Source organism: Alligator sinensis, unplaced genomic scaffold (genome assembly GCF_000455745.1).
Source record: "Alligator sinensis unplaced genomic scaffold, ASM45574v1 scaffold205_1, whole genome shotgun sequence".
Taxonomy (NCBI): Eukaryota; Metazoa; Chordata; order Crocodylia; family Alligatoridae; genus Alligator; species Alligator sinensis.
In genome coordinates this window covers 4,531-29,978 of record NW_005843046.1, presented here as the reverse complement: position 1 = coordinate 29,978, position 25,448 = coordinate 4,531, and the positions used below count along the sequence as shown (strand labels likewise).

Below are 25,448 nucleotides of genomic sequence, written 5' to 3'. Positions count from 1 at the left end.
TTTTGCACTTTCAGCTGTGTCAGCCCAGCAGCAGTGAAGGGAGTTTGGCCTTGAAGTGAATGTAAAGAGGAAAGAGAACCAGAAGAGGAGAGCTGGAGTGAGCTGTCTAAATGAAGCTGCAGTTTGCAGCGTGGGAAGATGAGAGAGTAGAAGAAAAGAGACTTGATATTTGAATCTGCGTAGATGAGATGGTGAGTGTCACAGACCAGGGTCTGAGTGGAGGGAAGGACAAAAAGTATAGAGACTGGATGCCTCCCTGAAAAGGCAGCAAAAGCTGTACTTCCCTGATGCAACAATAAAAGGAAAAATGGGCAAGAGAAAAACAGATGGGAGAGTGTGAATTCAACACTAATGTAGAGTTAAAACTTAAGTCTTAAAAAATATGGGAAGAAACCCTAAAATTTTGCTCAGTTAAAGCAAGGAAACAAAGAACAATACCTATGTATATTATACAGATGTGGCATAGGGCTGACACTCAGTTACCTGTTCAGTTGCTGTAGTTTTGTGCTCTAGAAATAACACTTCCTTTGAAAAAGTAAGGTTTTAACCCTTACTGCATCTATGGTACTGCTGTTATCCAATGTCTGAAAATAACATGAAAGAATAACTCATATGTGTGAGCTCCCTGAACCGATTTCACTTTGGGTCATTGTAGCCGAAACATTGAGATAATGGGCTGGCCTTACTGCTGCTATAATGCTATTTGTCCCACTAGATAGAAATGAGGAAAGCAATTGTTCCTATGTCAGTTGAGCAAATCTAAACTGTATCCCACAGCTTTTAAAAAGAATAAGCAGACCTATGCTCAATATTCCTGAAGCAGGTTGATCTGAATAAACTCCAAATATTAGAAGAAATATTAGACCATACTGAAATTATGAAAGCTCTTTTTAAATTTGACAAAATATAAAACTTAATCTTTCAGTTCATTTCCCTTCATTAACATAGTGTATAAATCCAGACTTCCTCTAGGTCATCCAGGCTTTGACTGAGCTTGACATTTCAGTACAGGTCTAATGCTTTACTTTTAGACCATTATTATATGTATCCTCAGAGGCTAGTAACAAGGGAAGAGAACGACAGGTCCTACTGATAACTTCAAATGTTTTAGGCAGTTAATAGTACTCAGAATTCTGTGGTCACCTTTTTCTTTCTCTTACGACTAATAGTTGGGCAGTGGCTCAAATGGAAATAGTCTTTGGAAGGGTCTTCAGGGTTTTGTATGCTTAGAATATGTTGCACTAATTATTCAAGTATCCCACAAATTTTTGTAAAAAATGAATGCTCACTGAATCATTGTCCATTAAGGTCAACATTTATCACCTTAGGTGTTAAGAACTGAAAAAATTGCTTTCATTTTCCCCCCAGTTACTTTCAGAGGCGGGAGTGCTGCTTTTTAGGCATCCATTTTAAAATGTTTAAAACCAAATGATTTCAAGGATACTAATGAGGAACTATGAGTACTTTCTCCGTCTAACTGGGATCTCAGAGGCTCCACTCTTGATGTGTGGTAACCAAGTATATTACTTAGAAATGTTGCAAAATGCAGGATTTATCTCATGTTCTTAAACTTAAAAATTAATTCCCAAATTCATTTGTGGCTTACTGAATTTTGCCATTTTAATACTGACTCATCTTCAGCAAAAACGTAACTGGTATCGTGGCTGCTGTGTGTGGGCAGCTGGAAACACAAGGAGCCTGCACATCTATTCCTCCGGTCTTGCATCTTAGAACCACTGAACAGTATAAATATATTGCACCACTGTCTAAATATATTGCAACTAAACTCTAAGAGCTGTCTTTAGTGTGCTGAAATCATAGTTTAAATGTCTTAGTCCTAGAAACTTATTTTTACTGTGACCTAGCTTAAAAGCAGAATAATTTTCTCTTGATTTACTTTCTGGCAGAAAGCCACATTGTCTCATATTGGTTTCTGCTGTGGTTTTGATGGCTTTTAGAATGACAGAGCATGTCTGTGTAATCCCTCCACTGCTGGTACTCGTGGGACTTGTGAAAGTACTGGGCTTAGACTTGCATATGCAGGCCCTAAAAGTCTCCCTTAGGGTCTTGGAAAAGAGTACAATGATGGGGCAAACCCCTTGGGTTTCTGCACAAACTATCCTGTATAGGGCACATGCTCCACCCTTAATTGGGCTGTCAACACTTGATTACTTTATTTGCTCTTAGGGTGCAGACAGAAGTGCAGCTCCCTGCTACAACACAGAACGCTTTGCAGGAAGTGTTCTGAATTACCACGATCTCTCGGACCAAACAGATGCTCACTGTTGGTTCCAGGGGGGAGAGGAATGTAGCTACTGGCTGGGATCCTACAGTCGGTTTCCCCTAGCAACAGCCTCTCCTCCCTCCTAGCCTGTCCCCGGGCATTTTTACGCATGTATTTTTGTGCCCAGGTGCACCGGAGATTAATCGAGTTTGCTCCGCATGTGAGCTGATGCGCACAGCGCTGCATTCGTTGCAGTTGTATAAGTGGTGAAATGTGTGTCAGTGTGGAAAAAGTGGCAGTAGTGTGCTTTTGAACTAAAACACCTTCTATGTGTTTTAGTTCAAAAGTATGCCACCACCATTTTCTGCACATTGCCATGCATTTTGCTGCTTATACAGCTGCAGGCAACACAGTACCGGGTGCTTTTCAAAGTGCCTGGTGCTGTGGCACTTACATGTGTAAAAATGCCCCCTGTCTTCAAAATGGGAGGCGGGGAAAGGGAGCAGAGGGAGATTGTTCTGCAGCTTCCCCAGCCAGCACTAGAAAATGGGGTGGGTGACTTGAAACCCCCCTTGAGGTCCAATACACCTGCCCTAGCCTTCAGTAGGGGCTGAAAAAACCCAAGCTGAACTCCCTTTGCTCCCTTTCTCCCTTACCATTCTGAAAAAAAGCCATAGGTTGGCAGACAGAAGTTACAGAAGATGCTCTGTTTTGAAATGCCTTCATCTGACCCCACATACAATGAAGGTTCAGATTTTCACCCAATCAGCCATTTTTAAGCAGTCTGAAGCTGTGCACTTGTGTTTGGATACAGCTATAAACCACTTTCTGTGGCCATATGAGCAAAAATTGTCACTTCTGTCTGTGCCTTTAGTCTCATGCACAACCAATTTCTATGTTTCTTCAGATGCATGTTATCAGCTTGCTTGTTAATTGTTTAAATTCTCTAGATTCTCTCTTCCTCATTCTGCATGCCCCATAAGTCATCCTCCCTGAATTTGACTTCCTTTGTGAATGACTTGCTTGGAAGAATCCACTGCAGAGTCCTTGTGTCCAGTTTCATCTGGCACCTACAGCAGGCTCCTCAAATTTAAAACTACCTCCAAATGGAGTATCTCTAAAGTCTTTCCATACAGAGCTCTAGTTGAGTGATTTAAACAATCCCTGGTTCTGTGGGACTCCCTTGATGTGAAATTCTGAGACCTTGTGAAATTTGCCTAAATTATCTAATAGAATGAACCTAAATCTCAATTGTGACTGTCACCCAACCTCAGATGTTTCATGTTCACTATCACAGAAAATTTAGTTCCAACCTCAAATATATAGAGTTGTTTAGAAAATGAATAGAAATCTAGCTGGGGGGAAATGTTCAGTGTGTTCTAAACATACACGTTTCAGGATTTGAAATGATTTCCAAAACTACTGTTACACTTCTTGTTCAGTCCTTTAGCAAGAACTAATGTTCCAGGGGTATTCTGGGGCATGCTGAAAAGTGGTGAGGAGGCTATCTAGATTCAGCAGAAGCTTCAGTCTGGTGCTAGGCCTCCTTGTGTTATTGATTACCTTCCAAAGGCCTTCAAGTAGATGCGTTTAAAGCCAGTAGCCATGAGGCCTCTTACCTTATGCTGTAGCCACTGGACCCTGGGCCTGTGCTGGTGGCCCAAGCTGCATTGTGCTGTGACAGTTGCCCTGGGATTTTCTGAATGAATGAACATAAGACATTCCTATTAACCTCCTGATGGCAAAGGCTCTCCTACAGATAAAGGGTGGGAGAATGGGTTGTAACTGCTTTGGAGGACAGAAACAGAATTAAGACCTCTGATCTACTGAAGAAGGGATCAAAATCAATATTTGATATTAAAGTGAAAGGTGTTAAACTTGGGAAGAAGTCAACTGCCCACAAGTTAATGATGAATTGGCTAGGTAGGAGTATGGCAAAAAAGGATATTGGGTTATAATGGGTCAATATTGGATCAAAATTATTCAGTAATGTGATGCTGTTGTAAATATAAATACACTTTTATGATGGATTAACAGAAATTCCATGCAGATCAAATGAGGTCATTATTTGTTGCTCTACTTAGCACTGGTGAAACCATAGCCAGAATATTGTGTCTGGATTTTGGCACAACACTGTTTTTGTTGTTGTTTTTCTGTTTTGTTTTTTTTAAGAAAAGAAGATTAAGGAGGAGGACATATATCTTCAGAACATAAAAGGTCAGTATAGAGGGGTTGGTGATCAGTTCTCAATAGTCTCTGGGGAAAGGGCAGAAAGACTTGATTGGCAGTAAAGACTTTTGTTGGATATTGTGAATACATTTTTAAGTGTTCAAGTAATAAAACACTTGACCAAGCTATACGGAATCTTTCTACATAGGTTTTAGAAGCAAGATAGATAAAATATTTGGGATGATCTAGACATTTTTAACTAAATGGTCTTTTCTAGCACTACATTTGGATTTTTTTGGAGGGGACAGAAATTTTATAGCCATTTGTGAGCAGAGGTGACTGGAGCCATTGTAACAGAAGCACCAAGCATAATACTCTCTTCCCAAAACCCTTGGTGGCTTTCTTCAGTGGACATGGCTGCACTTCAGGAGAAGATTTATCTTGTGATTGTGTTTGTCCACGGCCTCCTTGTACTGGCTGGTGCATGGGGTGAGGGTGTGGTTGCAATCCTAATATTACTAGTACATTTATACCACAGTGCAGTATTGCTGATGCGGGGCAGGGAGCACTGATTTTAGCCTGACTTGGTGACTCTTAACAGTTTGGATAACATGAAAGTGTTTCTGGTCCTGGAGCAGCTATAAATTAACCTTTAGCATGGCTTACTACATGTGGGTCTTGATTGGCCTGAGTGATAAGCTCCGTACAGTCCTGGTAGCATAAAGATAGTATGAATAGGCTTCCTAGCAGATGTTGGTTGTTAATATGAGCAGCTATTTTCAACCTTTGAAATCAGTAGTAGTTTGAAATCAAGCTGTAGAATCTCATCTTAAACAATGGCATTCAATCTGGACTATAGTGGATAAAAGAACATGATGACTAGCGCAATCAGCATTTGAGCAGCTCATTGTTTGAACAGTTTAATCAAATAGCAATGGTATGTCATGCTCTGAAAATTCAAAGGCCCTTTACACATTATAGAGGGAAGAGGGAATGGGAACTACTGATGTAAAAATGTTGGCCTTTACAAAAACTCTTTACGTTTTGAACTAGGTATAAAGTAAGAGGACAGCTTGATTTTGGAGAGGAGATCTGGTCTTTTACTTTATGTAGAGTCCTTTTTGTCTCAAGTTCTTACTTAGGATTAGGGTATCCAGCAAATAATTTAGAGTTGCACCATTAAAATTCAAAACATTGCCCTGATTTCTGAGGACTTAGTAAGGATCCAAGAGAATGTGATTTCCTTAGGAGAGAAATGAATGAACAAATAATGCTGTTCCTAGTCTAATCTGTTGAATGAAAATGCACTTTTGAAGTGGTACGAATATAACGAATAAAAACAGCAGCTGAAATAGTTTTGGATAGTCATACATGACCAAGTAAAGTAAGCTAGGGTGTGAATTAACAACATGTCATGTACTCAGAGGTAACCATTCTGGAAGGACAGAAGAATGAAAGCCACTGTTCTTGCTCAAGCAAGCATTACCACCATTGAAGCCATGTTTATACAGCCCAGCTCCATTAGACAGGATGTGTCATAAGAATGCCTGAAAACTGGATCCCAAAACAGGTCCTATACTGCTAGCTCACTGATGGTCACGGCTCTAGAGGTGGGCAAAAGAAGAGAGTCAAGGACACCTTGAAAGCCAGTCTGAAGAAATGTGATATGAACATCAATGCCTGGGAGACTCAAGCAGTGAATTGTCTCCAGTAGTATTGTGATATATAGCAAGGCGTTGATCATTTCAAGCAAGCTGTACTCACTGTAGAGGCAGATCAATGAGAGAGACAAAGGGCGGGTGCTATGACCTGACATTGCCAGGATCTACTCCTCCCTCCCAGAACTATTTGCCGCATTTTCGGTTAAACATGCACATCTCAGATTGGCCTCCTGAGTCATCTTTGGGCTTAGTGATGACTCCCCTATTTACCAGTGGACTGTCATCCTCATATCAAGGAACTGCCACTGCTGCCAATTTATATCCTTCAGACTTTAGAAGCCACCCAGGCCAAACATGTGTTTTGCACAACTACACATTCCCATCCTGAGACCCACCACCAGTTTATTGATATCCATGCTATGAAAACATAAAGCTATTTGTCAGTTAATTGATTTATTTGTGCACAAAAAAGTTTCGTATTTTTCATGCATGGCTATTAGAAACGTCATCAGAACAAGCTACTGTGCTCTCAAGAGTATTGACTAGATGATGATCTAACATTACAAGGGACTTTAAATGTGTGAAAATGAAGATGCTGGAAAGCTGCCCAGAAAGGCTACTGGCATTAAAGGATTTGGTATTGCTGGCATGCAGAACATTTATAATACTCTTCAAATACATTTTCATTCTATAAATCACTGCACCACAATAGTGCAGTTACATTATACTTATGACAGTGTAATTACATAGCAATTACCCATATTGCAGTGACTAAGGGAAACCCAATATACTATCGGACAAAATTCCTCTTAAACAGCATGACTGTATGCAGAAAATAGAATTAAGAAATAGAAGGTGAGGTGTTCCATGCTAATAACTGTTACTTGGCTTATGTTCAAATGTGTATTATTAAAATATAGCCTAACTCAGGGGAAACCAAATTCACTCAAGATTTTGACCTCTGCTTGAATCCTGTTGCTGGGCAACAATATACTTATATCTGGTGGCTGAATAATCTGTTCTTGAGCTTGCATACCAACAGACAATTTATTAAAAACCACAAATCAAGAAGCTGATTTTGTCAGAGCAGGTATACTAGTTCTACCATCTCCTCTAACCCAAGCTATCCAAGCAAGTGAATTCCTTTTGAAGTTGTGCAATAAGTTATTTATAGATAGTGAGAGTCAAAATTTTGAAATGAACCAAAACCTCTAGCAAGACTTTAGATTAAGGACAACATCTTGCTGTATGTCTGTACAGTGAAGTCTATGCTTTGCTAATAATCACTGCCTTAGAATATGTACCCCATGAAAGGTTAAAAAATGATTGCAGATACACCTAGCCACTAACAGGTTAATCAGAGCAAAAAGCATAACATCAGCTGCCCCTCAGCTATCCCCACTAGGGAATTAAGCACCATCTTCATTTTGCAGAGAAGAAGAGGTGTTACTATGCATGGTGGAGCTGTCTTTCATGAGTATTTTTCCATTCTTGAACCTGGGAGGGATGGCTCCTTGTGAGCTTGGCCCATAGATTAACTTTAGTTGTGCTGAATAAATTTATGCATGTCATAGCTGTCAGCAAACTTTTTAGTTTCTTTTGCTTTGTCCTCCCACCACTTATGCTTTTGCTCTTGACTTTCCTCTGTGTCTTGGCTTTGATGTGGTAATAAGTGCTTTGCTTTTCTTTGGAACTGATATTGTTCTGCCAAGCTTTGAAGGTTCTCCTTTTTCTGTCACTGAGAGGTTGTATTTCCCTATCATTTTTTAACTAGTCCTGATGTTTCTTTATGGAGAAACCTAGGGCATCTTCTCATACCTCAGGGATACCTTTCTTGATGTTTTCCAATAATTAGTGGTGTCTAGATCATCAGGGAGGTTGGAGATTTTCTTACTGAGGCACTGCTGGAGATGAATTCTTTTAGCAGAGTCATTCAAGCACTGAGTATGGAACCTCTTCTTTGATTGCTTCTTTTGTTTACTTTTTTTTGGGGTGATACAAATGGGCATGATGGAATATATTATATGATAACCTGTTCAGCAGTTATCTGCGCTGGTCACAGCTGATGTAGACATTGCTTTGATCCCAGGCATACACTGTGACATCAGGGGGGCTGATGCCAGACACCAGAGCAGGGGGGCTGGACCTGATGATCTCACGAGGTCCCTTCCAGCTCTAAACTTCTGTGAATCGTCAATCAAATGCCAGTGTTTTGAGCCGGGGTGCTTCTGTGATGTCTTCCATTGGTGGCATAAGAAGGTTGTGATGATGTGCTCATGTTCTGAACACTTGCTCAGGAAAAGAATTCCATTTGAACTGACTTTTCCTACCCCTTTCTTTCCACGTGCTCCTCCCCATAGCTCAGAGTCCCTGTCCATTCTAGCACTGAAATTGCCAAGAAGAATGTTCTTATTTTCTTTGGGGACAGATGACAAGGCTTGGTCAAGTTTAGAATAGAATTCTTCTTTTGTTTCATTATCTGCATTAAAGGTTGGGGTGTATAAACTCTAATGACTGCTGGTTACTGTTTGTTGGTCAGTTCAAGACCAAGGATTACAAGATTCTTGATGCCAGGTGGACATTCTGGCATCTAAGTAAATAATCTTGCTCTTGATTAAAAACTAGTGCTCTAGATGCATTTGTCTTTTCACCTTTTCCTTTCCAAAAAAAGTGTAGACATCACCATGCTCTGTTAGCTGCCCCTCTCCTAGTTATCTGGTCACTCTAAGTGCAGCAGTGTCAATATGGAATTGTGCAAGTTCTTTGGCCATGAGTGCTCTCTCTTGCTTTGGTCAATCACCGTTAGGTGCAGATGTTCCAGGTTGCAAACTTCACAATTTGATGTGGAGTGCAGATAGAGTGATTCCACCGGATGCAGTTTTCCAGTCAGGTGATACGAAAGAGACTGTGTTTCAAGTGCCTTTTCTAGTTCCCTCTCCATATGGGGTGAGCAGGGTGGATCCTAAATAGGCTACTTAGTCATGATTGCCACTGCCAGATTGCACACCTGTCTCAGTTTCAACTGCAAGATGACCATCATATAACCATTGCCTCTGTGTAGGTCCATGACTACGGGGTTCTGGTAATCACTAATGCCCACCCCCCTCGCCACTCACCTGTTGTTGTAGGACTTGCTAGTGAAGGAAGATACGTGTGAATGTACCTATGAAAAGATACTTTTTAACATGGGGTTGCTGTTGTGCTTCAGCAACCACACAGTATTTTGTGGGAACCTTAATCCAATGGCAAGGAAAACCTAGATGACTGGAGTTTTTTGTTCCAGTGGAGCCTTCAGCCACGTTTGCACTCATTGTGAAGTACTCTTTCTTCATTCACCTGCTCTGTTGTTGGGGGAGACCCATGTCCTGGTGAGTGAAGGGGATGTGGGGGGGAGCTCTGATTTTCCATGATGAACCCCAAATCAAATGCCAAAATATATAGGTATTTAGAATTTATTTTATTATAGTGATTGAGACACTGGTAGGCTTCCAAATTGCTTTAAAATTGTAAATATGTCAATAAAACATGTTCACTGATGCTTATATATATAGTGACATTTAGTTTTAATAATGGAAAAATGTGGATTTGGTGTTTTTTAATCAGATAATTTGCACTGGATTCTTATCAGAGAACTTGCAATTTTTAAACGGAGAAAACCAGGATCACTGCTTAGCACAGCCAGTTGCAGGGGTGGACTTAGCTGTGGAGACGACTGTTTTCAGTAATGCATGCAATTTAAATAAATGTATATGGAAATGATCTTTAAGCCATTTTGTTACAAATATTTTAAAGGGCTTTGCCATGTTAGTCAGCCACCTTTCTGGCTTTGCGATTCTGCCTCAAAGGGTCACACTCTAAAATGCAAGTTTCTTGTTTGTTTTTGTGCTTACACAGGCAAGACTATCTTGCTGGAGTCTTTCCCACACCTCTCTGTTTCTGTGTCCTGGTTGTTCTCTTCCTTTCTAATTATGGCCCTCCTCCCCACACTTGAAGTCCTTTCATGGGTAACAGGATTTTTAAATGAAAGCTTGTGACAAATACAGAAAGGAGAAAAAGAATAATTTGTAAGGCTTAGTTCTGTAGGTCATTGCCCTCTACTTTTTGATCAATGTAAGTTCTAGGTTTTCTGGTAGAGGTATGGTATGCACAATGAGAGAAAAGGATCTACCAAAACATATCCAAGCTGCTGCACAGTTTGGTGTTCCTGCATACATAAACAGCTATGAGTGTACATATTGTGGTTTCCTGTAAGTAAAGGACTTGACTTTTGCAATTTTATATTTCAGCAACTGTTGTGGCATTCAGTACATCTTGTGGTGGATTACTGGTAGAATAAAAAAATATCCTGTCCTTCTGATTCACTACTTTCTACTTGCTGTATTCAGGGCATTTGTGTCCCAGAGCTGTATAGATAGTGCCATGGAACTTCTGAGCAACCTTTATTACTCTTCCGCTTATTCTGCTGGTATAACCTAGTTCTCTTCCTGGATAAAAATGTGTTTTTGTTTTGATCACCAGAACTAAGAATGCATTATAGACATGGTAACTACTTTCTCTTTCTCGTTAGATGACTTTTCACCATGATGCTCATGTTTTTCCTAGATCCTGATGCTACTAGCCACATGGCAGGTCTGTTATCTGTTTACAGGATTTTGATATGTGCATCAGCAAATGGACTTCCCTTTCTAAATTGACCAACCTGAACTATCTGTGATTGAGCATCCATCTTCCTGACTTTTTCAGCACAGTGGGCTTACAGTCTCTCACTATCATCCTTCTGCTCATTAACTTTATGTAGGATAGTTGAGCTTAATTGTGTACTCTGGGCAAAATTCTGCCTGAGAGAAAGCATTGTAGAGGGAAGGGTGGCCAAGGGCGAGAGAGCTAGCTGGAAGAGTGGTCAGTGTGGTCAATTTTATCTGTGTTCTTGGGGACTCGGAACCTGTTCACTGCTGCATAGCTGCTCATCCACCCCTGGCTGCAAGATTATGTCCCCACATCCAGCTGCTACTGCTGCGGCAAAGACTTCCCAGGGTGGGTTGCCATTCAGGTACTCCCTCTAAACTAGTGCCTGGGGCTAGCTCCCCTCTTGCCCACTCCCTAGTTACACTACAGAGTTTTGTTAGGAGTAGGCTTGTCAGCAAGAATTCCTGGCTGTGGTGAAGTTGCTGGCTCCAAGTTTCCTCCTTTGTCTGCCGTGTAAGCCCTGACCTCAGGATAGTTCTTCCTTCTGTTTGTAAATGCAGAGGTACTGTTCTCATTTTTTCTGGTAATCTGCTAGCTGAACTGTTCTACTCTGTAGAATCCAGGAAAACCTCATAGATTCCAGCTTCTAGTACAGGGAAACACTCATCACTAACTACTGTCTTGCTTTTAAGGATTTGGGCACCTGTTATTACTTCTCCTTAAATGGAAGAGGACTGTAGGTTACAAAGGGTGTTAAAGGAGACCAACACTGGGCAGCAATTCAGAGTGGTACAGTAGGGCTTAGCTATGACAAAAGGGTGTGGCTGTCTCCCAGCCAAACTTCTTGTAGCAGTATCATGGTGAAGTTATTTTTGGAAGAGAGGAAAAACTAGTTCTCTAGATTTTGATTATTAGTTGCTGGTTTGGGCTGTACAGCACATTTACAAATGATCTAAAGTGTGTAGCTCTTCAAAGGGAAGGCCTCTATCTTAAACTTGCTCAGACTTGAGAAAAAATATCTTTGCCTTAGGAAGAGCTTTATTTTATCAGCACCAGGAAGGGAGCTGCCTCTCAATATTTACTTATATTTAAATTGACCCTGTGCCAGTGCCATCAGTCCCTGGACTAGAATTGGCTCATGCTGACCCATCAGGGAGGGCAGAATTGCATAATTCATTGAGGCACAAGCATTAACACCAATCTAACCTCTTAAATACCACAGGCTGTTAAATTTCATCCAGGTACACTGTTATTGTTCCCAATATTTGAACTAAAGGGGCATGTCCAGACGAACATGCGCATGCCTCTTGCAGCATCTCAAAGCCCTCTGAGACGCGCAAGACGCACGTGTGGGAACAAAAAAAAATTCCCCGTGCTGAAAATTTCCAGTGCGGGGGCAAAATTAGACCCCTGGATATCCAAGGGTCAAAATATACCTCAGACAAAAAAAGCGGGGCAGGGCATGGTCCAGGACCATGCCCTGAGGCAACCAGAGGCTCGGGTCTCTCACAAAGATGCTCTGATGGCCAGCCAAAGTGTGCCTATGGCTGGCCCTCACCCCAGTGCTGAAGCATGCTGCCTGCCTGTGCAGGGCTTGCAGCTTGCCAGCTGCAGGGAGCTGGACCCGGGCTCTGTGCCGATTAAGTAGGGGGTGGCGGTGTTGGAGGGGGGGAGGGGACCATGGGGGGGACCCCCGCGGGCCCCATCCCCCACCTGTGCCCTGAGCCCCCCCAAATCTCTTCCCTGCCCGGCCTCATCCCCCACTGGCTCCTGCAGCCCCCCCGATCACTGCCCTTTCTGGCCCCAGAATTCTGGCAATTAAAAAAGCCCCGCATTCCCTGGCAGAAGCAGCTGTTGTTGAGGTCACTGGGTCCTCCTGGCAGAGCCCCCCCACACAGCACAGGGCAGCGGGGGGCAGCAGGGACTGGCTCTGGCCGCCTGGCACCCACACTGCCACTGCCCCATTGCATGGGGGCGGCTGGGGTTGGCAGGGCGCTGCACAGCTCTACGTGCTGTCAGACAGCTGGGGCCACTGAGGCTGAGCAGTGCCAGGCCCTGGGTGACAGTCACAGTGGCCCCAGCTGCCTGACAGTGCACAGAGCCATGCAGTGCCCTGCCAACCTGGGCCACATGCATGCAATGGGGCAGTGGCAGTGCAGGGGCCAGGCAGCCAGGGCTGGTCCCCGTTGCACCCCACTGCCCTGTGCTGTATTGGGGGGTTCTGCCAGGAGACCCCAGTGACCCCAACGGCTGCTGCTACTGCTGGTGGGTATGGGGCTTTTTATTTTAATTTCTTTTTCCCAGGTGCCGGGCGGCTGGGGCCAGGCAGGGGGGCAGTCATGGGTGTTGCCAGGTAGGGGGGCGAGCTGGGGTGGGGCCAGGTAGGGAGGCAATCAAGGAGCAAGGGCTGGCCCCAAGTGGTGGGAGGCGGGGTGTGGGGGGGGCAGCCATTGGAGGGGCTGGGGGAGTGGGTTGGGGGCACGTGGGCCCTGCAGGGGGGTGGGGTGGTGGCCCCTGTTAGAGGGCCTGTGGCCCTGTGGGGGAGCAGTCTGTGAGCTGTGTGGGGGGTCCATCCTGTGGGGGACAGGAGACCCACCTTTCCTGAGCAGTCCCCTTCCACAGTCCTCTCACGATCCACCCACATACCCCATGGCCCCCCACACCCCTTCCCACCCTTCTCCTGCAAACCCCACATCCTCCCACCATACACCCTGCATGCCCAGCTGCCAGACAGGATGAGACCTGCTGGAAGGAGCTGTGGCTGCAGAGGCAGATGTCCTCAAATCCTGGTGAGTGAAGGGGTCAGGGGGGAGCTCTAACTGTTCTATGATAAAAAAAAAAAACCAACCAAAGGCAAACAGCAAAATATGTAGGTACTTAGAATTCATTTTATTATGATGATAGAGACACCGGTTGGCTTCCAAATTGCTTTAACATTGTAGATATATCAATAAAACATTGCTCAACTGCTTGCTTTCTCATTTGCGCGCTCTCTCTCTCTCTCTCTCTCTCTCTCTAGTGGTCTTTTGTTTTAATTGTGGAAGAACATGGATTTGATGGTATTTTACAGAGTGACTTTGGGATTTTTTTATCTGGGATTTTTCAGTTTTTAAATAGGGAACACCAGAATTCCTGCTAGTGAGGCAAGTGGCAGCACCCAGGCAGAGGAGCCTGCTCAGAGCTGGCACACGGGACCCAGCTGGAGGTGGCTGACTTCCCGGCCACTTGGGGCCAGGAGGACATGCTTTGACAGTTCAAAGCAGGCCACCATGCTGAGAACATCCTCTGGGTGATAGTGGCCCAGATGGCCAGGCAGGGGCACACATGGCAGTAGTGCCACACAAAGGCCAGCTCTGCAGCCACAGCCCACTGGCAGCTGTCCCAGAGGGGCAGATACCTCTAATGGTGGTGCAGTCCCCATCTGGGTCTGGCAGGTGTGCAGCAGATCACAGCTACACAACAGTCCCTACTGCCAGACTGCTGCAGTGGGTAGAGGGTGCAAGAAACTCTCTGGGTTGTCCTGTTGGCAAGTTATAACTATTGGCAGGGTTATTTTGCCCCAAATGGCACAATTTGCCCCACATGAAAGTGTCTAAAGCCGTCCAGCTGGCACAAGGGGTAGTGCCCCAGTTACCAATTGGCCAGGCCACAGAAGCTCCTGAGAGTGAGTGGCTCTGAGCTGCTTGCCAGGGCAGTTTTTTGTACTGCTGGAGCTAGCCCCAGCCTCTAGCTCCCCCTAGCTGCAGATCTGAGATGAGCCAGGCAGGGTTATTTTGCCCCAAGTGGCACAATTTGCCCCACACTAAAGTGCATGTTCGGGCACATGCACTGAGGCAAAAAGCCCCAGCTCAAATTTGCATCACTTTTATTTGAGCTGCTGCAAGCGCACATGCCTGCATGTGTGGACACACCCAAGGAGTCCATTCAGAGAAACATCCAGGTTTGCTTTGAATGTTGTAGATGAGTAGCACTAGATTTCCCCTCAGAGTACCATTTGTCAAAGAAAAAAAAATCTTGATCAAGTTATAACTATTGGCAAATGGGGTTAAATGAACAAATATGATTTTGGCTTTGAAAATATGAAGGAAGAAATTTAGAAATGTCAAAACATCTAGTTTTAACATTTAAAAAACATTTTAGATATTTTTTCAGGCTTAGTTGTAGAAGTGGTCTTGAGCACGATTCACAAAACCAGTGAGAGGAGGAGACAGTCCTCCTTTTATGTTGTAGAGCCCAGAGCAAGGGCATTCATTTAGGATGTGGGGAGATGTGGCTGAAATTTCCCCTCTGCCTAATTCAGAGAAGTAGCTTGACTCAGGGCCTCCACCCCTCTCATGTGGGTACTCTAACTACCCCACAACAAGATATTCTGTGGTTCTTATCTCAGCCTCTCCTATTGAATTTTTCTACTTAGTATTAAATATTTCTTGGAGCAGAGCAGGTGAGACAGTGTCTGGTTAAAGCACCATTCTAAGAGGTGGGAGACACCAATCCTATTTCCTTTTCAAATCAGAATGTAAGTATTAATACAGCATGGAATAGCTTCAGAAAGACAGATTTATATCCACATCTGAATATCAAATAGCTCAGTAGTTGACCCCTAACTTTGCCTTTTTTGAAGTAATATTTACTGGGAGCCCTGCCTGAGGCTAACAAATATGCTTTAGTTTAGGACCTATGATTGTCCATTCCTTATATAAAACTTACCCGGAGAATAATTTGTTCTATCTGGGAAAGACTTGGTTTTATTATATCTACCTAATGAGATTTAAATTCATTTTTGGATAGGGTGATAAGCTGGGGAAGTTGAATACTATTGACGTGTTAATATATGGTGTTTTCTGGACAAGTTTTGATTAGTTGCCGTAAAGCCTTTGCAGTTGCCATGCTTACTAAGAAGAGATATATCCTAGGATCAGGAATTGGAGAGCAGCAGGTGACGCATCAAATGCAATGACATTACAGGGAAGAGAATTTCCTGTCCAAAGAGCAAAATTGCTTTGACACTTTCCCTCTTCTATTACTATGTCTATCTGGAGTCTACCTGTCATCTGATCAACAAACATAGCAGTAGTGTTGGGGGTGGAGGTTGGAATTACTTGTAGTTTTCTCAGTGAATAAACTGTTCAAGAGAATCAGCATAACCCTTCAAAATTGATGGGAGTATGCATGCCTGCACTAAAAGAAACCTTTTGTTATGTGACAATGAACGGTAATGGATAAAAGAGACTATAAGCATGGTGTACAGAATGTTGTGCTGTGCATGGTGTCAGGAATCATGCTCATTTCCTTACAGCAAACTAGTGGTGGAGGGGTGTCAGAGATTGAGAACTAAGGCAATTGAACACGACAAGTAGAATGTAACTGACACCCTCGCAGCTGGAATCAAGCAAGCATACTCAGCGAGTTGCTTGTGCTGTGAAATCTATGATAAGAAGCTGGAGGCCATTACATTTACTTAATGCAGGATTGGTGGGATTATATGAAGCCAGAAAGCTTCTTGGCTTATCTGTGGGAAGGGACACAGCCCAAAAGTACCCCTGGGTCGCACATAAGACACTCTGTCCCTGGGGCTGCTGAGGCCTGGTTTGGCCCAATATATTTCTTAATACAGTTTCTAGTTCTGATAGATACTAGTCTCCGTAAGTCTGTGCAGGCTAAGAAATACCAGAATGCTGGTTGTTTTGGCTAAGCTCTTGATGGTTCCTAACCCAGGGGAGTTGAGGCAGCTGGATTCACCGGCTTCCAGACTGCTTTAGTGGCACTGGAGTGTCCTGAAGCAGTGGTTCTCAACCGTTTTTGTGCCAGGACCCATTTGTAAATTTTGATGGCCAGTCCCAACCCAGTGCCCCTCAGTCCTGACCTACTGCCCCCTGTCCCCAGGCCCCAGCCCCCCCCAGTATGTGGGGCAGGAGGTGGGTGTGTGGGGCATGGGAGACCTCAAGCAGCCCCTTGCAGACCGGAACTCTTACAGCTTGCAAGGGAAAACCAGAGTTTCCCATGTGTTTCTCCTTTAAAGGAGAATCCATTTTTAAAGTTTGTTCATGACCTTTTCATATATTCTTGTGACCCACTTTTAGGTTGTGACCCATAAGTTGCCTAAAGAGGCCTAAGGTGCAAGCAAGGGTGTGGCCCATCATTAATGATATAGCACCAGAAGAGGCTTGAACACAGTTTTGTTCCTATTCTCAGTTAAATTACTGCTTTGTGCCTGTACTCACAGCAGGTAGGATCATGTAGTCCCTCTGGGGAGGACCTTGGGGTAACTGAATGAGGAGAGCCTTAGTGTGTATATGTGCAGGGAAGATGATATATATTCACCACATGCACAATTGGTTAGTGTAACTGTACTGAGTATTCAATACTGAGCATAGTTCCATTCAATATACATTAGACTAGTCTAACTTTTGCAGGAATGATTTGGAGGAGAGGATGCGGCGACTCAGAACATTGTAAATCTGTCATGAAATTGTTTATACCCATCTATGTTGTGGTACCTTCAATTTGCTTTCATCTAGACCAGTGGCACTCAACTTTTTTGGCCCTGAAGGCCAGATGAGGCCTACAGGTATGGTTCGCAGGCTGGATTGGACCCTGTGCACCAGGAATGGGCCCCAGGGTCCCATAGTACTTCCACCCAGCCCCACATATTAGGATCAGGCTCTCAGGCCCTGCACCATCCCACACTGGGATCGGGCCTCTCACTGCCCTGTGTGCCCAATCTAGTGAATCTGTGGGGAGTCCTGTGGGCCAGATGACATGGTGTCAGGGGCTGGATCTGGCCCACAGGCTGGGGGGCCTAAGCACCCCTGATCTAAATGCATTCAAATGTCTACCAGCCTGTTCATTTTCTCCAGATGCCTTACCCACACTCTCTCTCTCAAGAGTCATGGGAGACAAATGGTATTGATTTTGCATTCATATTGTAAAGATGATGTCTCTTTGTCCTCAAACTGGATTAAGCAAGTTGTGAATGCAGTGAGGGATGTAGCTTGCTCACACAATTCACTGGGGAGCTTCATGAGAGGCAGGAAAACCCCAGAGAATTTGGAAATGCAGGTTAGCTGGTATCTCGGATCTGTGTCTTTTAGAGTGCTCTGAACTCCTATTTGCTTGAATAGAAGCTGTGGCTGTTGACATTAAGGACTGACTTTTATTATAAACCACAAATGTTTTAGGAGCTCTCTTGATGTTTCCTTGTACCTTCATCTGCTCAGCAGATCACTCTTGACTCAGTGCTATAGGTGGAAGAGTATTCTCCTTTCCAGTCGAGTACACCATTCCTTTCTTCACGTGTTGCCAGAAAGAGAGGTCATTGAAACGCTTTGGTTCACTCTCACTGTATTCACATGGCAAGTGATGCAGTTTTGCTCTGTGCAGCCAGACCAGCAGTATCAAACTTTAAAAGAAACAGGATTACTGCAATTTTCCACTTATACACAAGTGAAGATACGGAGGTCAAGCTGAGTTGGACAGCAGTGGTTCAAAAGCAAGTAGCACCTGCTTATCTAGATTTCTCTCTATTGCATGTACAGGGAAAGCGAAATCTCTGGTAGAAATGATAACATGGTAGAGAAAACTCTAACAGATGAAGAAGTTCGGTATTGACTAAAGCTGACTGGTTGCTACAGTACGTGAAAAATACTTCAAAATGCAGAACTGTCTTTACAGACCCTCCTACTTCCCACAGGCACACCCTTTCCTCACATCTGCAAGTTAATTTGAAGAGCAATCATTGTTTTTGAATAAGCTTCTCTTTTCCCTTTTGGAGTTGCAGCTTGCAGTCATCAAGACCGTGGGTTCTAGGGTTTTCTAACCTGACCATTCTCTATAGTGCCATTGTGTCCTTTTGCGTGGGAGTGCCAGAAAATGGCAACTATGTAATTAATAGATGAAATGTTCCATTTAATTCTTGTGTCAAAAAGTTCTGGCAGTGGGCTGCCTTTGATGAAAAGGGGGGCTTTCATGCTAGGGGTAGAACAGGGGTTGGGTGGGGGTGGGGTGGTCAGAAAATGGAAAACAATTATTTTTGTGTTCTCTTAGCACAGTTTGAAGATTGGCTTTAAGCACTTTGCCCCCTAGTCAGCTGCTACAATAAACACTATAGTGCTTAACAGTAATGGTTCCAACTGCTGTTGCTTATACCAGTATTAGTGCAGTGATTTGATTCATCCTTAAGCTGTCACCCTGTTGTCCTCAAGTAAAATAAAGGACTCCAGGCTTTCCTTCCCTTGCTTTTAGTACAGGCCCAATCCTGTGTTTGCAGTGTAACCTTAGACCACTGTCATGGAAACAAGAATGTAAATGCTTGGAACAAGGAGGAAATGGCTGTTAGTCTGCCTTTCTTTTGGTTTGTTTTGACCCACCTTAGTGCTGTTAACCATTCTCTAATTATCACCTACTGTTGAGACAAATTGCAAATGCTTCCAATTCATGTTCATGGTTTCATTCAAATATTCCTTCAGGCAACTATCACAAGTATTTGTGAAATTATTATACTAGAATTCTGTTGTCTTTCATTCCCTAATTGTGTTGGTCCTCACATTTTATAAACTCTTTGTAATCTAATCTATAATCTTAATATTTTAGTACTGACTTCAGAGCAGCCGTGTCTATTGGCTTGAATGCTGGAGTCCTGATCTTCTTCAGTACAGGACTGCAGCCTCTCTGACCTTTATTTGGTGATCCAGTGAGAAAATAGTCTGGGTGGAGCTCAAATGATCCTCATCTACCTAGCGGGTCTTGCATTGCATACAGATAACATCTTCCTTGTTTTCCACTTCATTAGTATTTTGCACTTTTACAGTAACTTCAAAAGGAAGTTTTCAATGCATCGTTGAAGTGTGGAATAAAAATTATAACTCCATTTGAGGCTGCTATAACTGTCTCATTCTTAGTGTGAAGCAGAGAAACCAGTAAGGTAATTTGCCTAAGGTTAAACAGGAAGCTTTCTGACAGTTCAGAGAAAAGCTTGCTTGTCCTAGTGACAAGTAATGTGCTTTAGATGCAGCAAGGTTGTCTTTATCCACTGCACTACTGTCATTTCAGTAATTCCTTCATGATATTTCCCAAAACTTCTGTGATATTTGTATTCTTAATGTCTTCCACATTTATTTCACATTTTATCTTGACTCACTGACTAAGGAGTAAGTGTTCAAAAACAGCCCTTCATCTATGTCAGGGTACCAGATGTGGCCTCCAGCCTCTGGAGAGACATTCTGGCCCACAAGACTACAGCCTTTGGGTCCTAATGGACGTGGCAATTGGTGGCAGGAGGGCAAGTAAGACCTGACACAGTCTCAGAGCTCTCTGCTCACTTTGTCTATCTGCACTGCTGCAGCCTAACCTGCCTGGCTGCTGGTCCCTGCTACATGCCATGCTTTGGAGGTGGAGCTGATGAACCTGCCGTGGTGTGCTTCAGCCCAAAGCCGGCTCACAAGGAACCCTGTGGTCCGGATCCAGCCCAGCATACAGAGGTGTGTGACACCCCTGATCTATATATAAGTATATTGAAGTCTTCCCTAGTCATTCTTGAATACCATGAGCAACTGTTTTTGGCCAGACACCTGAGGCATTTTTACATGTGCTCTGGGAATGGGGCAGAGTGGGGGTGGCACTTAAGTTAGAGCAGCTCTCAAAGCTGCTCTTATTAAAGTGTTCTGAGTATCTCGTATATCAGCGTCCACAGACTTCAAAATGGCAGTGGGGGTGCTTTAACTAAAGCTCATTGAACAAGATTTTGTTAAAGTACCCGCATTGCCATTTTGAAGTGTGGGGACACTGATCCACGAGATGCGGGGGCTGGCTGGATCATGGTAATTACCATGCTCCAGCAGACTCGATTAATTGAGTCTGCTCCCATGCACTATAATTACAGTGCATCAGAGCCGTCTCTTGGCTCATGTATAGGCACTCCTGTAGTTAGTGAGTCAGTTTCGGTGCCTTTTGGCTCCAGTTGCTAGCAATCTGCCTGCTTGCCCCTGGGCCTCATGCTAGGAATTCTCCTTTGGACTGTATTATCCTTTCTAAAGAGAGAGGAAGTTTAAATGTCAAGCTGCTGGATTCAAATAAAGGGGCAACAGATTTTCTTTGTTGCATGGAAAGGGTAAAATGTTTTCTTGCAGTACTGTTTCCTCCTTTGAAGTTACCTCTACTCTGATGGACTCTACCAGGGCATGAGTTGAGTGTAGCAATGGCATGTGTGCTTGTCTCTGTTACGGTCCCCTGCTCTGCTCTTACAACCTCTGTACAGACGGCTTTCTGTAAATGCCCTTGGCAGTTGCCATGAAGTAGCAAGGAGAGAACTCGACCAGGTCAGCACTGGCAATCCTTATTTTAAAGGATAAGGAGCTGCAGCTGTATCTGGCTTTGGTAGGAGGAGGAGAGAGGAATCCTATCTATGAGAATCCTGTGGGTTGGATGGATTATTTCCCTTCCCCTTTCCTGTGTGTTTTGGGAAGCTAGCTAGAAGAACCCCTTTATGGGAGCATAACCGGTTCATCTTCACATTGGCTGCTCTTGAGGTTTTTCTGCTAGTTAAGTAACTTGACTTGTCTGCAATTCTCTTTGTTGGTTTTGCTTAAGAAAAACAGAAACACATAGCAAACCTATTGGTCCAGCTTTGGGCAAGTTGGTTCCACATTTTGGACGGAGGAATTTCTGCCACTATATGACAATGCCAACTAATGCATGCAGCAGCAAGTGGGTGCCCAAAGCTGACATGGGGTGTTCCAAATATGCCTTTTGGATGGAATTAAGTTTTAGGAAATCTTGACTATAGATGAGAGATGGGCTAAGGACACAACCTTCAAACCTACTTTTTATTTATGTCCTGACGTACATAAAATGCACATGTATGTTGTTTGTAGCTGAGGTTATAGATTGGGCCTATCTCTACTTTGAGTGTTACTTGAAAATAGACATCGTTCTAAAAGGACTGTGGACATTTTTTCCCATTACAAGTTTTGAGAAGTCTTTGTGAGGCCTTTAAAATAGAAGCTGCTGATTAAGCTAAGATGAAAAGTAGGTCTTGCCACGTTGAAAGTGATTTGCTCTGGATCTGAGGCGGTTGTGGAGGAAAGAATCATTTTGACACAACAGCATAGATAATTTTTTTTTTGTTCCTGCCTGTTTGGGAAGATAAGTAGCTTAGACTTTTTTGGGAAGCATTAGCAATGTAGGTTAACTGAATAGGATTTTAGACCAGCAGAGTAAAAGCTTTAAATAAATCAATCATTTCATTGATGACATGTACAGGAATATTTGTGGAAACTTAATAAATCAAACCAGAACTGCAGGTTAATACAGATTTTATTAAACTTGCCAAAATACCTTTTTTTTACCTTATACTTATGAATGAAAGAGGCAGGCTTAAAATATAACTTTTTGTTTAAATCATTTGAGCTCTATCAAGTGAACAAGCTTATCTTAGTATCAGTTATTAATTAGCAGAAATATTTATTAACAAACCAAAACATGCAGCATGCAAAGATCTCCAGACGGGAGCTGGTTTTACACTGAGAGCCTGATGTTAGGCCCATTGAAATCAGTGGAAGCAGCAATAGATTTAAAGCTGGTTCTCCATGGTTAGGGATGCATGCCAAAAACTGTGCTACAGAAACTGTGCAAGCCCAGAAAGACGAACAGCTCTATTTTACTAATGGCTGTGTAGAACAGCACCATTTCGTTTCCCTGTTTCGAAGGGACAGTGTTTTATTTCATTGTTTCGTTTGGTTTTGAAGCACTGTCCTGTTTCGTTGAAACTGTTTCACTGTTTCAATGGGTTTTGACGTTTCGCCCATATGCTATAATAGGGAATCATGAAAATGCCTATAACTGCACTCCCAAGCAGTTGGCTGTGCCACAGGAGGGGTGTTGGAGAGAGAGCTCAGGAGCCAGCCCAACCAGCAGGTAGTGCCACAAAGTCTTTGAGATAACTTGGAGGTGCCACCTAGCAAGGGTGGGGAGTTAAAGCCAGCAGATAATGCCATTTGGAGATGGCAGCAATCTCCACGCAGAATCACAGGGTAATCAGAAAGCCCCTGGACTCGCACGTGCCGACATGTCATTCTCAGTGCCAGTCAAGGGAACAATTTTCTGAGTCTTTAGCTACAGCGACTGGAGTTTAACCCAAGCTCTCTAAGCAGAAGAGCAGCATGGCACAGCTGCCTGAGGGGAGCAAACACCCAGGACTGAGGACCAGTCTATCTTGGCCTGGCAGCAGGGAGAGGTGAAGGGAGCGTTGGTGTCCCTGAGCCTTTCTCCCCCTTGGGAGCTCAGGGCCACCAAGGCCCATCAATGAGTTACTACACAGTAGTGTCACGATTAGTGCCCACCCATGCTATGTTGCCATAGCTCATTGCTACAGCGACATAGTGTCTCATGTAGACATGCCCAGGGAGTGGCTGCTGAAAGGGAGAGTGAACAGGGTATGGCTAGGGTTTTTCTACTGTTTCTCTCTTACTTACAGCCTCTAGCATTTAAGGTCTAAGTAGTTGTAGTTCAGAGGCTATACCCCTAACTCCCATGTCAGCCATTTGATTTTGTCACTTGGTCACTTGGGGTACCTATAGAAATGCAGCAAGGCTGCTCCAACACACTATAATTATAATGTGTGGGAGCAGACTCGAGTCTGCTGGAGCATGGCAATTACCTTGCTCCAGCAGACTCCAGCATCATGTGTATCAGTGTCCCTGCACTGAAAAATAATGGCATGCTGCTTTAACTAAAGGTCTTTCAATGAACTGTAGTTAAAGTGCCCCCACCGCCATTTCTTAGTGTGGAGACACTGATGCATGTGATGCTCTGGGAGCTTTAATTAGAGGGGCTTTTGGAGTCACTCTAACTGAAGCACCACCCCCCTACACTTCTGGAGCATGTGTATAAACACCCTTGGTTTTGTGACTCGTACTGCTGGGCAGCATGGACTTTGGCAGAACTGTCCCCTCTTTGGCCAGACTAGACCCCCATTGTCCAGGATGGGGTTCTCTTGTCCTGTTCTTTCCAGCCTCAGGCACTGGGCGCTGGTCAGTGTCAGGGATGGGATACAGGATATGCTAGACTATATGGTGAAGGGGCTGCTATGGGTAGGGGATGACCCTGGCTGGGTGGGGAGGGTGGGGCAGACCATGACCTCATAGAGATGCATTGGTAGGATATTAGGCATTGGGCCAGAGACCGTGACCTCATAGAGGGCTGACATCAGCCTGCAGGGCAACTTCCAGAACCCCAGGCCAAAGGCTCAGACCTGAACAGACCTTCATGGTGGCAGGTCTCTCTGGCTGAAGCTCATACAGGTGAAGGATAATCTGATTCCTATTTCTGGTCCCAGGGCCCCCTGTCTGATCTGTCCATCCCTTCTGTTCCACAGGTGCCAACTCAGGTTTGGGCTATGTGGTGCAGTTGGGCCCCTCTCTGCCTGGTCCCCAACCCTTCCTCATGGTTAGTGAGTTCAGGGTTATGGCCCTTCTCAGTCACAGTCTGTAATTTAGGCCCAGGTCACAGGGCCCTAGCCTGCAACAACATGGTAGTAACTTTGGTGAAAAAGCCAGTTATGAGCTCTGCCAAATCTCAGCCATTTCTGGCCCCCAGGAATGTTTGGGCTTGGGACAAAATACCCAGTTTTGTACCCTTTCAATGGGCAGGGAGTTTTGATCCCCATATTCCCCTGCAACTCTGCCTGTCTCTCCAGCTGTCTGTCACTCTGACTTGGGTACTGCTGCACTGAAATCAAAAGGGCTGCTCTAAGTCTCAGCCACTGAGGATTAAGCAGAGTCTGCTGCAGACCCAATGAGCGCTCCCCCCACCACTCCTGATTTCCGCAGGGGCCTTTTCTCCCTGCTCTAGTTCTCCTTCCCTTCGCCTGCCATTTCCCTATTCCTACACCTGTTTCTGCAGAGCAGCTGAGCTGTGCCTGAAGGGATCTGGGGGGAGGCAGTAAAGGACAGGGGTTCTTCTTGGGTTCCTTCCAGGGAGGGCTCAGTGGGTGGCAGAGACTCAGTGTCAGGAAGGAAAAGGGTGTGGCAGGAGGAGGGAGGGGGTTGAGGAAGTCAAGCATGGGGCTAGGGACTTGGTGTCTCTGTGCCTGACAAAGGCAGTGCAAATCAGAAGCAAGGGGCAGGGGGACAGGACCTTTTGTGGTGTCTTTTATTGGACCAGGTGTAAAATTTGGGAGCGATGTTAGACAAGGGCACAGAAGAAGGGCTCATGGTGCCCAGAAACTTCTCTAACTAAGCAAAAAGACTGTGTCTGGGGAAAAAAATGTGACAGAAAAAATAGAAATTCAAGCGGGGAATTCTTTCCTACCTATATGGTTGGTCCTTAAAATCACCTTGATCCTTGCATATTGCCCAGACTACCATGGCTACAACAATACTCCAACTCTACTGGGAGGAAGGATATGTCTTTTATTCAAATGAGACAGACATAGCCAACAGGACTGTGTGAAGCTTCGAGTGCTGATTCAATTTGGATTCGGCGGCCGAATCTCTGAATCTGAATTGAATCAGGAGACCAATAAAAAGGTCGATACCAATTTGAAGCTTTCCAAATTGATTTGGAAAAGATTTGGAGAGCTTCGGAGATTTGGGCAGTTTCCACTTCCTGCCACAGGGAGCTGGACCTGGACTCCATGTTGGTAAGTAGTGGCTGGGGGGCGGGGAGGCTGAGGAGGGGGAAGGGGACTCTGGGGGGGACCCCTGCCAGGCCCC

The 25,448-nt window shown here is 44.3% G+C and overlaps 1 long non-coding RNA gene across 1 annotated transcript in view; it reads left to right on the top strand.

Annotated features, from left to right (window-relative positions):
- The window catches only part of LOC112548249, a 27,088-nt gene continuing 1,640 nt past the window's right edge, over positions 1 to 25,448 (top strand). The window contains exons 1-2 of the long non-coding RNA XR_003092073.1: positions 1 to 191; positions 4,397 to 4,441. This is a non-coding gene — a long non-coding RNA (uncharacterized LOC112548249). The remainder of the gene's footprint in view (positions 192 to 4,396; positions 4,442 to 25,448) is intronic.